Here is a 12,332-nt window from a genome sequence, read left to right on the forward strand (position 1 = left end):
GACTCTGTGCTCCCAATGCAGGGGGCCCAGGTTAGATCCTTGGTCAGGGAACTAGATTCCACATGCCACAACTAAGACCTGGCACAGCCAAATAAATAAATAAACATTTTAATAAAAAAATAGTAAAGAACAAACTGCTGATACATACAATTACAGAGATGAATCATAAGTGAAAGAAGCCAGATACAAAAGGCTATATACTATGTGACTCCATTTATATATTATAGAAGAAGCAAAACTATAAAGACAGATAAATTCTTTCCCAGATAACTGACTGCAAACAGGCACAAGTGACCTTTTTGAGGGGAGGGACATTTTCTGTATCTTTATTGCAGTGGTGGTCATGGTTATATGATCATATACATCTGTCGAAATTTTGAAATGTGTACTCTCAAGGGTACATTTTATTTTATGAGAAGTATGTCCTAATAAATTTGAGTAAAAAATTGAAGATGCCTAGGAATATATCTTATACATAAGAGTATTATTAATAAAACTATGTCTCTATCAAAGATTATAAAAACAGAATTTAAATAATATCGAGATATACTATTCATAAGTAGTAAATCTCTTTATCAAAAATATGCCAATCCTGCTCGAATTCATTTCACATATTCAATAAAATTGCAAGAAAAATCAGCATGATTTTATTGGAATTTGACAATCTTATTTTAAAAATTAAGTTAAAGGGAATAAAGGGCCAAAAATAATCAAGACAATTCAGAAAGAACAAGAAAAATGGTGTGGGTGTGGGTGTGGGTAACTGCAGAGAATGAAAAATAACTTGACCTTACAAAATAATGAAGATTGATATAAAGCATTCATAATTAAAACAACACAAGTGTATACAAATGGATTAATAGAGCATATAGACAGGCCAGAAATAGATGCAAGCATCTATGGAAATTAGGTTATATGATGGACTCTGCATTGTAAATCAGTTGTGTATAAATTAACAAATGATATTTGACGTAGAAAAAATTGACCTATATTTCACATCACATGTAAAAATAAAATCCAGATGTTCTTAAAAAGTGAAGCAAAATGTTTTAAATTTTAAAGAAAATTTGGAGAAGTCTTTTATGTTGATGGAATAAGAAAATACTTCTTAAATATGACACAAAAATAACAATTTCATGAAGGAAAAAATTCATAAATTTATAATGAAAATCTAGAATTTCTATACTAAAAAGGACCCCATAAACAAAACAGAAAGCCAAGGTGACATATTAGAAGCAGATATATGTGACATATATAACTGAAAAATAATTAGTATGCAGAACATAAAAAGAACTCTTTTACAAATCAGTTAGTAGAAAGTGGCCAAACAAAAAAAAAGCAAATGTGGGTGGCTCTGCATGTAATATTTTGAAAGGATATGGGGAAAAATGAAGCTGGGCCTAGACTCAAAGGGAAGATAAAGTTTATCTGTAAAGTTTTATTTCATTAAGACATATCTGAACAAGAAATAACAATGTTAATAACACTTGTTCATTCTGAGCAAGCATATATGTGGTTATTTGCTCATTGTTTTACATGCTTCTGAGTCTCCTTGTCAATATTTTAAATTCTTCAAAGTTAAAAAATAGAAGAAAGTAAACATGTAAACAAACTTTATAATAATAAATTTGAGTTAAGTGGAAGGAATGAAAGTTAAAATTATAAATAACATTTTCTCTGTATGCCAGCCATAATCAATTATTAGAAACAATGATAGAGAGATCCAGTTCATAAAATTAAAAACATAAAATAGATGTTACTGCTATTATATACTCTCTATGCATGCATGCTAAGCTGCTTCAGTCATGTGTGACTCTGTGTGACACTATAGACTGTAGCATGCCAGGCTCCTCTGTCTACAGGATTCTTCAGGCAAGAATACTGGAGTGGGTTGCTGTGCCCTCCTGCAGGGAATCTTTTGAATCCAGGGATCGAACCTGCATCTCCTGCATTGCAAGTGGATTCTTTACCCACTGAGCCACTCGGGAAGCCCCTATATACTCTATATAATTATACAAATTAAGGTTCAAAGACCACACAGTAAGTAGAAGAGCTGAGGTAATAAAAACTGCAATTGCAATAAGATTTAAACTTTGCAACTAGATCAAGAAGAGACAAGCTAGAAGAAATGGAAAACAGAAAAAAACCCAAAGAGAACCTACTAAATATAATAATTTGTACTATAATATATATAATATGGCATCACAGAATGGTGGAATGATTTATTCAATATTTGGTACTGTGAAACCATTGAAGAGGAAAACAATTTTGAAAAGTACCTCACACCACAATAAATTCCAGGGGGATTAAACAATTAAACATAAGCAATTAAAATGAAAACACAATCCATTCAAACATTTATCCCATTTTGGATAAGGAAAAGCTTATTAAATATTAACTTATCAGAAAAAATTACAAATGAAGAGACAAATGCATAAATAATTACATAAAAGCTAATCTGTACATTAAAGTTAAATTAAAACACAATCTGGAAAATATATTCCACATATACCACAGAAGAATGATCTGCTGCTACTAAGTCACTTCAGTCATGTCCGACTCTGTGGGACCCCATAGACGGCAGCCCACCAGGCTCCCCCGTCCCTGGGATTCTCCAGGCAAGAACACTGGAGTGGGTTGCCATTTCCTTCTCCAATGCATGAAAGTGAAAAGTGAAAGGGAAGTCGCTCTGTCGTGTCCGACCCTCAGCAACCCCATGGACTGCAGACTTCTAGGCTCCTCTGTCCATGGGATTTTCCAGGCAAGAGTACTGGAGTGGGCTGCCACTGTCTGAAGAAAGATCTAATGTCTATTAAATGCACACATTGTCCCCACAAGTGAATAAAAAACACTTAAGTTCTCAGAAGAAAAATGCATATAGGTCATCAATACACGCTTATGGGAAGGAAACAAAAGTGACCAGGAAACACAAGAAAGTATCCATGCTAACTATAATAAAAGAAGCATATTAAAATTGTAGGATACTGTTTTGCCTCTATCAGATTGTCAAAGAATTTAAACGTGAATGTATGGCAAAAACCACCACAATATTGTAATGTAATTAGCCTCCAGTTAAAAGTAAAAGAATAACAATAACCAGTACTGGCATAGGATTACTAGCAGAAATTGGCCATCTTATACAGTAGGACAACTTCACACTTATGTCAAGAACCTTTGAAAATGTAATATCCTTAGGCACAAAGACTCAGACACAACTGAGCAACTGAACTGAACTTAGGCACAGTAATGCCTTCATAAAAACCCATAAAACAAACAAACAAAATAGAAAAAAAAATCCCTGTACTTGACAGTCTTATCTTTTAATACAAGGATTCAGGTAGCAAATAAATAAAATATCTAGTCTGTTAGGTGATGATACAGACTAGAGGGAAAAAATAAGGCAAGAAAGGAAAATAGTGTTAAGGGAGAAGAGTTTTCATCTTTATGTTACAGTTGTTACAGAAGACCTCATCGAGGTGACATTGAATAAAAACCTGAATGGGCAAAACTAATACAATATTGTAAAGTAATTAACCTCCAATTAAAATAAATAAATTTATATAAAAAATAAATTAATTAAAAAATTAAAAAAAAAATTTTTTTAAACCTGAATGGGGCAAGGTTCAAAGAAGCAAAGATTTATGCATAAGGTTATATACATTACAAGGCTATTTATGATAACTTACAAGTGAAAATAGTTTAAATGACCAATATAGGATCTCTTAAATAATTTTGGTATAAATTGTACAACTGAAAATTATGTACAATAGCTGTTAGAATTGTTTGAAGGCTGCTGAATCACATGGGAAATGCTCACAATATGATACCAATGGAGAAACCACATATAAAATAGAATATAAGGTATGATCTCAATCATGTAAACATGGAAACATCTGGAAGGAAGTAGAACAAGTTATCTTTGGGCTAGGTATTCAGAGGTGATTTGTATTAGCTTCTCTCCATTTTCCAAATTTTCTATTATGAGGCTGTTTTACTTTTATAGCTGGAAAAAAAATCTGTTTAAAGGCAGATTTTATAGCCTCAAGGTAGATTAATAAATGTGTAAAATGTTTTTAATGGTGGCACTTGTCAGGCATGCCTTGAGTACAGGGTCCAGATTTCCAGATTTGGACACTGTGTGTTAAGTATGATACTGAAAATTGAAGTATCTCAAGTAGAAGATACTCAAAATATATGTCATATGAGCTTCTCTTGTACTATTTTAAAAAGTTATTTTATGCTATGATCACTTACATAATCCATTCCCATCCACCTCCCCTTCCCTTCAAAAAAATCTGTGTGATACTTGATTTCTTTTAAGAAATCATTTTCTAAAGAGAAAAAGCACCCTTCAAAATATACATCCTGGAGATTTTTATTCTTCCTTCTGTGTATGGTGAGGAGACATACTGTGTATAAATGTCAATATTTTAAAAGTCATGTTTGCAATATAAAAGGTGTTTTTCTATTACCAACCAATATTTCCCTTTATCATATGTGTTCCCCCCCTAGGAAGAGACAGCAAGGCAAAACCAATACAGTATTGTAAATTAAAATAAAGTAAAAAAACAAACAAACAAACAAACAAAAAGAACATGAGCTAATCACCTTGCCTCTATTTCACAGTATACTGTACCATTTTTTTTAGTACTCTTAGTTTATTTCAAACCAGCAATAGTAGAAATATCATCCAATACCCAGATTTACTTCAGATTTTAGAAAACAATCAGTTCTGTCCTTAGCTAACAAGACAGTCATGATTTCAGCAATCTCATAAATGGAACAAGAAAAAGGTCTTGCTGTGATCTCTTTCGACCTTGTGAATTATTCCACCGAAGTTAGCAACCTCCAGAATTCCATATAAAATCCTGTGCTCCTTATATAAATAACTGGGCCTGAACTACCTGCACAGGACCATGAGAATATAGTACAGAATAGAGCATGAACCACAGAACCTTACAGCTGGGAGTCTTTATAAATCATCCAGCTCTAATCCAACCCTCCTCATTTTACAGTTAGAGGCTCAAATAAGACAGGTGATTTGTCACAAGAAACTAAGCCTCTATGCCAGGACTAGAACCTAGGACTAGGCTATCCAAAATCCTATTTAAGAGAGATCTTTAATATCTAATTATTCATCATTTTAAAAATCAAGTGCCTCTTTCTCTAATTTATAGAATGGGGAGAGTTGGGAGGTCTGGAAAGAGTCCTGGCTCATTGAGAGTTTCAGCTGTGCAACACGACATGTTATCTTTCCTTACAGCACTATCATCCGTTGAACATCTGCAAAATGGATATGCATCACCCAGTCTTAACTGTTAGGAAGCACTGTGAGCATCAAAATGGGGGAGGACTGTTAGGAACAGGGTGTCATGTCTCAGTACACTCAACTTCTGTGAAAAGTCTGACCACACCTTCCTTCTTAAAGCAGTACATTTTCCTCTATACACTAATGACAAAATACAATTATATAGTTCAGTAGCTTGTAGAATAAAGTCTATCTCCACATCTAAACCATGAGCCCCAAAGTGACAACAACCATGTCTATTTTGGTCACTATTATATGGTACATGCTTAGTCAATCTTATGTAGTCACAAAACATTTGTTTTGTGGATAAGGCCTCTCTTCTCTTGGATATTTCACAATACTGCTGCTGCTGCTAAGTCGCTTCAGTCATGTCTGACTCTGTGCGACTCCATAGATGGCAGCCACCAGGCTCCCCCCCCATCCCTGGGATTCTTCAGGCAAGAACACTGGAATGGGTTGCCATTTCCTTCTCCAATGCATGAAAGTGAAAAGTGAAAGTGAAGTCGCTCAGTCATGTCCAACTCTCAGCAACCCGATGGACTGCAGCCTACCAGGCTCCTCTTTCCATGGGATTCTCCAGGCAAGAGTACTGGAGTGGGTTACCAGTGCCTTCTCCGTTCACAATACTATACTCCCCTAATTTTCCTTCTACATGTCTGATGTCTCCTCCTTCGTAGCCTTCACACAAACTTATCTTTGTTTTCCCTTCCCTGGTGGCTCACATGGTAAAGAATCTGCTCACAATGTGGGAAACCTGGGTTTAATCCCTGGAGTCAGGAAGATCCCCTGGAGAAGAGAATGGCTACCTATTCCAGTTTTTCTTGCCTTGACAATTCCATGGACAGATGAGCCTGGTGGGCTATATAGTCCATGGGGTCGAAAAGAGTCAGACAGGACTGAGCAGCTAACACTTTGGGCTTCCCAAGTGGCGCTGGCAGTAAAGAGCACACCTGCCAATGCAGGAGACATGAGAGACGTAGGTTCAGTCTCTAGGTTGGGAAGATCCCCTGAAGGAGGGCATGGCAACCCACGCCAGTACTCTTGCCTGGAGAATCCCAAGGACAGAGGAGCTGGTGGGCTACAGTCCACAGGGTCACAAAGAGTCAAACATGACTGAACCGACTTAGCATGCACACATCCTAAGATAAGCATTCTTCAAAGAAATCCTTAGATCCTTTTTTTCTACTTCAAGTATTGCTTCTTTATCTATAACTCTCAAATCTCTCTCTCCAGCTAAGTTCTTTCCAGAGCTCCAATCCCATATTTTTTTTCCAGCTGTACCCAGTACTTCTTGGTGGGCTATAGCAATAGTACTACCTGTGTGACCTCACTCAAATCAAGTCACTCCACCTCTAAGGATCAGTTTGCTCATCCATAAAATATGGGAGTTGACTCTCTACTACATAAAGAGCAAAGTCCTAAGTTTCCAAGCTAGCATTCAATATTATTTATAGTGAAGCCCTCCAAGTACCTCACAAAACATTTATCAAGAGTTGGACTGTGAAGAAGGCTGAGCGCCGAAGAACTGATGCTTTTGAGCTGTGGTATTGGAGAAGACTCTTGAGAGTCCCTTGGACTGCAAGGAGATCGAACAAATCCATTCTGAAGGAGATCAGCCCTGGCATTTCTTTGGAAAGAATGATGCTAAAGCTGAAACTCCAATACTTTGGCCACCTCACGCGAAGAGTTGACTCATTGGAAAAGACTCTGATGCTGGGAGGGACTGGGGGCAGGAGGAGAAGGGGACGACAGAGGATGAGATGGCTGGAGGGCATCACTGACTCGATGGACATGAATCTGTGTGAACTCCGGGAGTTAGTGACGGACAGGGAGGCCTGGCGTGCTGTGATTCATGGGGTCACAAAGAGTCGGACGACTGAGCGACTGAACTGAATCATACTCTAATGCAACTGAATTCACTGTTCCCAATATATTTTTCTGGCCTCTGCCTAGAACACCTTTCCCATCCCCCAAACTCCATCCACAGTTTGTCCAATTTTCAAAACCCAGTTCAAATGCTACTTCCAGGAAGCTGTTTTTGATCTCCTTGGCTGCAAGCCCTTTCCTTCTTTTATGAGTGTGGCTCTCATTCTCATAGTATCATAGTTGTTTGTGTAGTTCTTCTCTCTCCTATTTGACTGTGTCATCTTGGAGGGCAGAGACTATTCCTAAATCAGTCTATGTCTCCCACATTGCCTTTGGTCCATAATGTGCTCGTAATAATCTTATACTGAATAGATTCAGTTAAGGTCATATCAGCCTCCTTGCTTGAAAGCCTTCAATCAGTCCCATTGTTTCTGGAATAAAGGCCAAAATCCTTACAGTGTCCCACTCCAGCCATCCCAGAGTTTGCTCAATTTTCCAAATTCACTATGCTTCTCTCATCCTAGGATCCTCTTGCGTGCTCTTCCCTTCATCTAGAAAACTACTCCATGTCACCCCACTCTACTCTACGTCACCCCACCCCCATATCTTTATTCGGCCTTAATATTACTTCCTCAAGGAAGGTTTTCTTAAACCCCAAACTAGATCAGATTTCCTCTGTTACATACCTTCCTAGCCCTACTCCACCCATACTTTTCCTTTAAAACATGTGTTGCTGACTGAAATAACACAGTTGCATGATTATCTGATTTATTACTTCTTCCCCATCAGACTATAAGCTCCAAATAAGCAAGTACCATGTCTGTGTAGCTTATCTTTCTAACATCTGCATGGTGCTTAACCATATCACTGAATAAATAGCTGTTGAATGACTGAACTGATGAATGACTGAGTTAAAGGTAAAAATTTGGGACCTAGAATGTAGAAAAATATTTTCCTATCTTCCTATAATTCCTTCAAAGTAAAATTAAGATGCCTGGTAGCTATCTGGGACAGGTGAACTTGCCTTCTAATTCAACATAAGAAATTTGTAAAAATAGGATGAATATTGCCCCCCAAAATGCCGGAAAGAAAACAAAATTACCTTTTTTAAAATGAACATATGGCCCCAAAAGTCATCACTAGCACCAACTGGTCTGTTCCTTTAATTTAACAAGCACCTACTTTATGCCATATACTATTATAGTGTCTGATGTTCCAATAAACTGGACTGATACAGCCCCCTACTAGCTTGAAATATATAATCTAAGAGTGGAATTTATAGAAGCTTTTAAAAAGCCTTTATTGCAGTCACAACACTCAACTAATGCTACTTTGAGAGGATATTAAATTTTCCATCAAAGGAGATACTAACCTGAGGGTGAAAGATCATTTGGCAGGAATTATTTAGAAACTATAACTGGGCCCAATCTGAGCCTCTTAAATTAGATAGATGGGCAGGTAGCCTAGAACAATGGTCCAAGGATCATTGCTTATCTACAAACTATTATTACCAGACAGCAATGACCTAAGTATAAAAATTGAGAAGCACACACATGCAGAAATTGAGAATATGTACTTACAAAATGTAGCAACTCAACTTGAAAAAAAAATTAATTTTATGTCTGTTGAATCTAACAATAAAATGATAGCTTATATTTTGCATGGTTTTTATTTTTCTAGTAATTCATACTTAATGTATTTTACTAAAGAAACTATCTGTGGTGGATTGGGAAATTTTAAAACACTGGTTCTTCACCAGAATAGTTTGAAAAGCATTGGAACAGCAGCTTAAGGATTACCTGTCAGCTTGTTAAAAATGCAAAACTCAGGTCCCACCCCTTTAACAAGATCCTCAGGGGATTCTTTTGCACATTCAAGTTTGAGAAGAACTGGCCTAGATGATTTCTGAAGTCCCTTAGAACCCTGAGATTTTACAATTTACTTCAGACAGAGAACTGCAGAGCTGAAAACCCCTCGGAGAAGCTGAGACCCATGCAGAGGAAATCATGTGTGTTAACATAACTGGCAATTTTTCAGAGCTAGCAATAGAACTCAACTTTCCTAACAACCAGGTCAGTTTTCCACTCTAACACACCACATGCTAACTCCTATTCCACCCAGTCCCACTCTGTACCATCCCCTCAGTGATGTCATTGTTCCTGAGATACTGATATAACAATTTATTCTTCTATCTTTTATATACTATGAATCTTGAATCACAAGATTCCAAATGTTTCCTTTATAATTGTGGTTAACCCTTTCTTTCCAAATCTTCCCACCTGCTTATTTTCTGGACATTCTGGGGCTTCAGAAGAAATAGCACTGATTTCTGGTTTTTGGAAAGGAACAGACACCATCTTTGTTCCCATCAGTCCACTTGATACCAGATAGCAAGCTTTTCCAAGGAAGAGAACATACAATATTAAGGCTGCTTTACAAAGCTCAGTGTGATCAGTCTGTGGCTGACAAACAAGAGAATGGGATAATAGGCCATATTAATAAAAGTCTAGTCCCCCAAATGAGGCAAATGATGGTCCCTTCCTTGTGGTCCTGTCAGATTCAAGGCTTGAGGGGAGAGATACAGCTGTCTTCAACTGTCTAAGGCACAATTATTAAGAAGCAAATTTATTCTAGAAAGTCCCAAAGAACCAATGAAGAGACGTTACAGGGAGACAAACGTTGGCTTATAACAGGGATTACTTCCTGACAGTATAGAAGGAGCCACCTAATGAGTTCTCTGTCACTCCAGGGAGTTCAAATAGAAATTAGTCAAAGAATTGGATGCTTAGGACAAATTCAAGAACTGGGTGGAGAAGTAAAGCTTAATAACCTTTAGGGATCCTTCCAGTTCCAAGGTTTTAGTACTCTACAATTTTCAGAACAAGGTGACTCGAAGCTCTCAGAAGAAAAGAGCGACAGCTGGTCCTAAAAGGAGTCTTTAGCTGGATGTTAGATGGATGAGGCCATGACAATGGAAAAATGAAGTCTTTCCTGGCATTCTTTTCAAAGGAAAGCAGGCTGTCCAAGGAAAGTCTTTTGGGCAGCACCTCTAGGAAATCCAAATGAGGCTTGGCTCCACAATAGCTAGCCACTATGCCCCACTCTAAATTCCTGTTACTTTACACAAAGGACTCTGCCGCTGCTAAGTCACTTCAGTCGTGTCCGACTCTGTGCGACCCCACAGACGGCAGCCCACCAGGCTCCCCCGTCCCTGGGATTCTCCAGGCAAGAACACTGGAGTGGGTTGCCATTTCCTTCTCCACTGCATGAAAGTGAAAAATGAAACTGAAGTCGTTCAGTCATGTCCGACTCTTAGCCACCCCATGGACTACAGCCTACTAGGCTCCTCCATCCATGGGATTTTCTAAGCAAGAGTACTGGAGTGGGGTGCCATTGCCTTCTCTGACAAAGGACTCTGCTACTTTCCAAAAAAGAATTGCCAAGCAGCACCCTTTCTAGTATACCTACACTTGCCTAACAGACGAGGAAGGAAAATTCTCCCCAGGGAGGCAGTGGTGCTTAGTGGTCAAGACCGTACATTCTGGAACCAGGTTGCCTGTGTTCTAATTCCCAGTCAGGGCATTTAATTGATAAACCTCTCTGTGCCTCAGTTTCCTCATCACTAAGAAAAATGATAGTATCTTGCTTCATATGGTTAATGTAAGAATAATACATATTAAAGTCACAGCCCAAGATTTGAAACACTGTAAGCACTCAACAGTGTCAGCAATTGGCATTGCAGGTGTTATAATTACTACCACGGGTACAGCTGTGTCGCCAACTCAAAAAGCCCCCATCAAGCAACCAGATCTTTACCCCGACCAATTCAGAGAGGATATATTACAAGAGCTTTAGCCAACCCTTGCATAGCTACAGACCTCCAGAACCTGCTGACCCTCAATAAATCATACCATTTACACCAATCAGCTCTTCACCCTGCACTCTCTAAATCCAACAGCCACCCCTCCCCCAGTCCTCCTGCCTAAGCCACCCGCAGCCACAGCCAGAGGAGCAGCAAACTGGAAATTCAGTTCCAGACAAACCATCAGGTGTTTCTTCCCTCCCAAGGACAGAGCTGGACCTAATACCAAGCCTGCCAGTTGATGGGGTGGGATATCTGAATCCCAGGTCTAGCCTATCAGCTTAACTACCTGGAATGGGGAGTGGGCAGGCAATGGGGCTTCCCACAGAGAAGCAAGGGAAACCTCCCAAGTTTGTGAAGGAACTCAGGCCCAAAGAGCCTCTGAAGGGAAGGGGGGAGGTCTCCACCTGCTTTCAAAGGAAACAGTTATTTACAACTTTCTACTCACTTGCATCTGGGGGAGGTAATAGGGAGAGAGGAGAGGGACTACAACGTATTCTCCTTTCTCATTTCCAGCAAGGAGAAGCAGCTGCAGAGAAAGAGTTAAAGGAGCAAGGAAGCTCCAGCCATTACCCCATCCCTGTGCTTAGGGCTGTCTGGGGGGTCATGACAGTGCTTTCTGCTCTGGCTAGGGGCCACTCGGTGTCTTTCTGCAGCAGCTGCCGGCCCCCCAAGCAATTTGCAAGGTCAATGCTGACCTGCTTCCTAAAAGGAACAAAACAATTCACTGACAATGAAGCAAATAGCGCATACACCACATCGCAAACCCCTCTTCCTCAAATCAGGTTTTACCCCTGCGCCTCCCTGCCCAGATGCCGACTCTGGGCTTCCACCAGCCCCACTGGGAAACCCAGGATAGCATCACAGCTGCAGAGCATGTCTCGCCTCGCTGGCCAACCCAAGGAGACTCTCGGTACAGGGGAGAGATGCTATCGCTTAAGGAGACCTGAGCTTGGGGGGAGGGGGAAGGAGGGAAAGCTATGTTTCTTACCAAGCGCCACAGTCACTTCCCCGAAGCGGAGAGAAGAGAAGGATGAACGAACTGAAACAAGTTGGAGGTTGAGCCCTAACAGAGCTCGGCTTCCTCTTCTGTTTCTCTGGGTCTCTCCCCGGTCCCTCTCCCGTCTGTCTCTCTGGTTTGCTCGCTAGCTTGCGCGCGCTCACGCTCTCCGTCTCTCTCTCTCACCCTCCCTTCCTTCCTCTCTCTCTCCCCCACTCTCGCTCCCTTCTCTTCTCTCTCCCCCCACACCTCCCTTCCCACTTCCCCTCCCCCTTTGCTGGTTTTGGATTCACCAC

The 12,332-nt window shown here is 39.6% G+C and overlaps 1 pseudogene; it reads right to left on the reverse strand.

Annotated features, from left to right (window-relative positions):
- LOC128069459 (THO complex subunit 4-like) overlaps positions 1-11,914 on the reverse strand; it is a 32,503-nt pseudogene extending 20,589 nt beyond the window's left edge.
- Positions 11,915-12,332: the final 418 nt, after the last annotated feature.

This window comes from Budorcas taxicolor, chromosome X (genome assembly GCF_023091745.1).
Source record: "Budorcas taxicolor isolate Tak-1 chromosome X, Takin1.1, whole genome shotgun sequence".
NCBI classification, from domain to species: Eukaryota; Metazoa; Chordata; class Mammalia; order Artiodactyla; family Bovidae; genus Budorcas; species Budorcas taxicolor.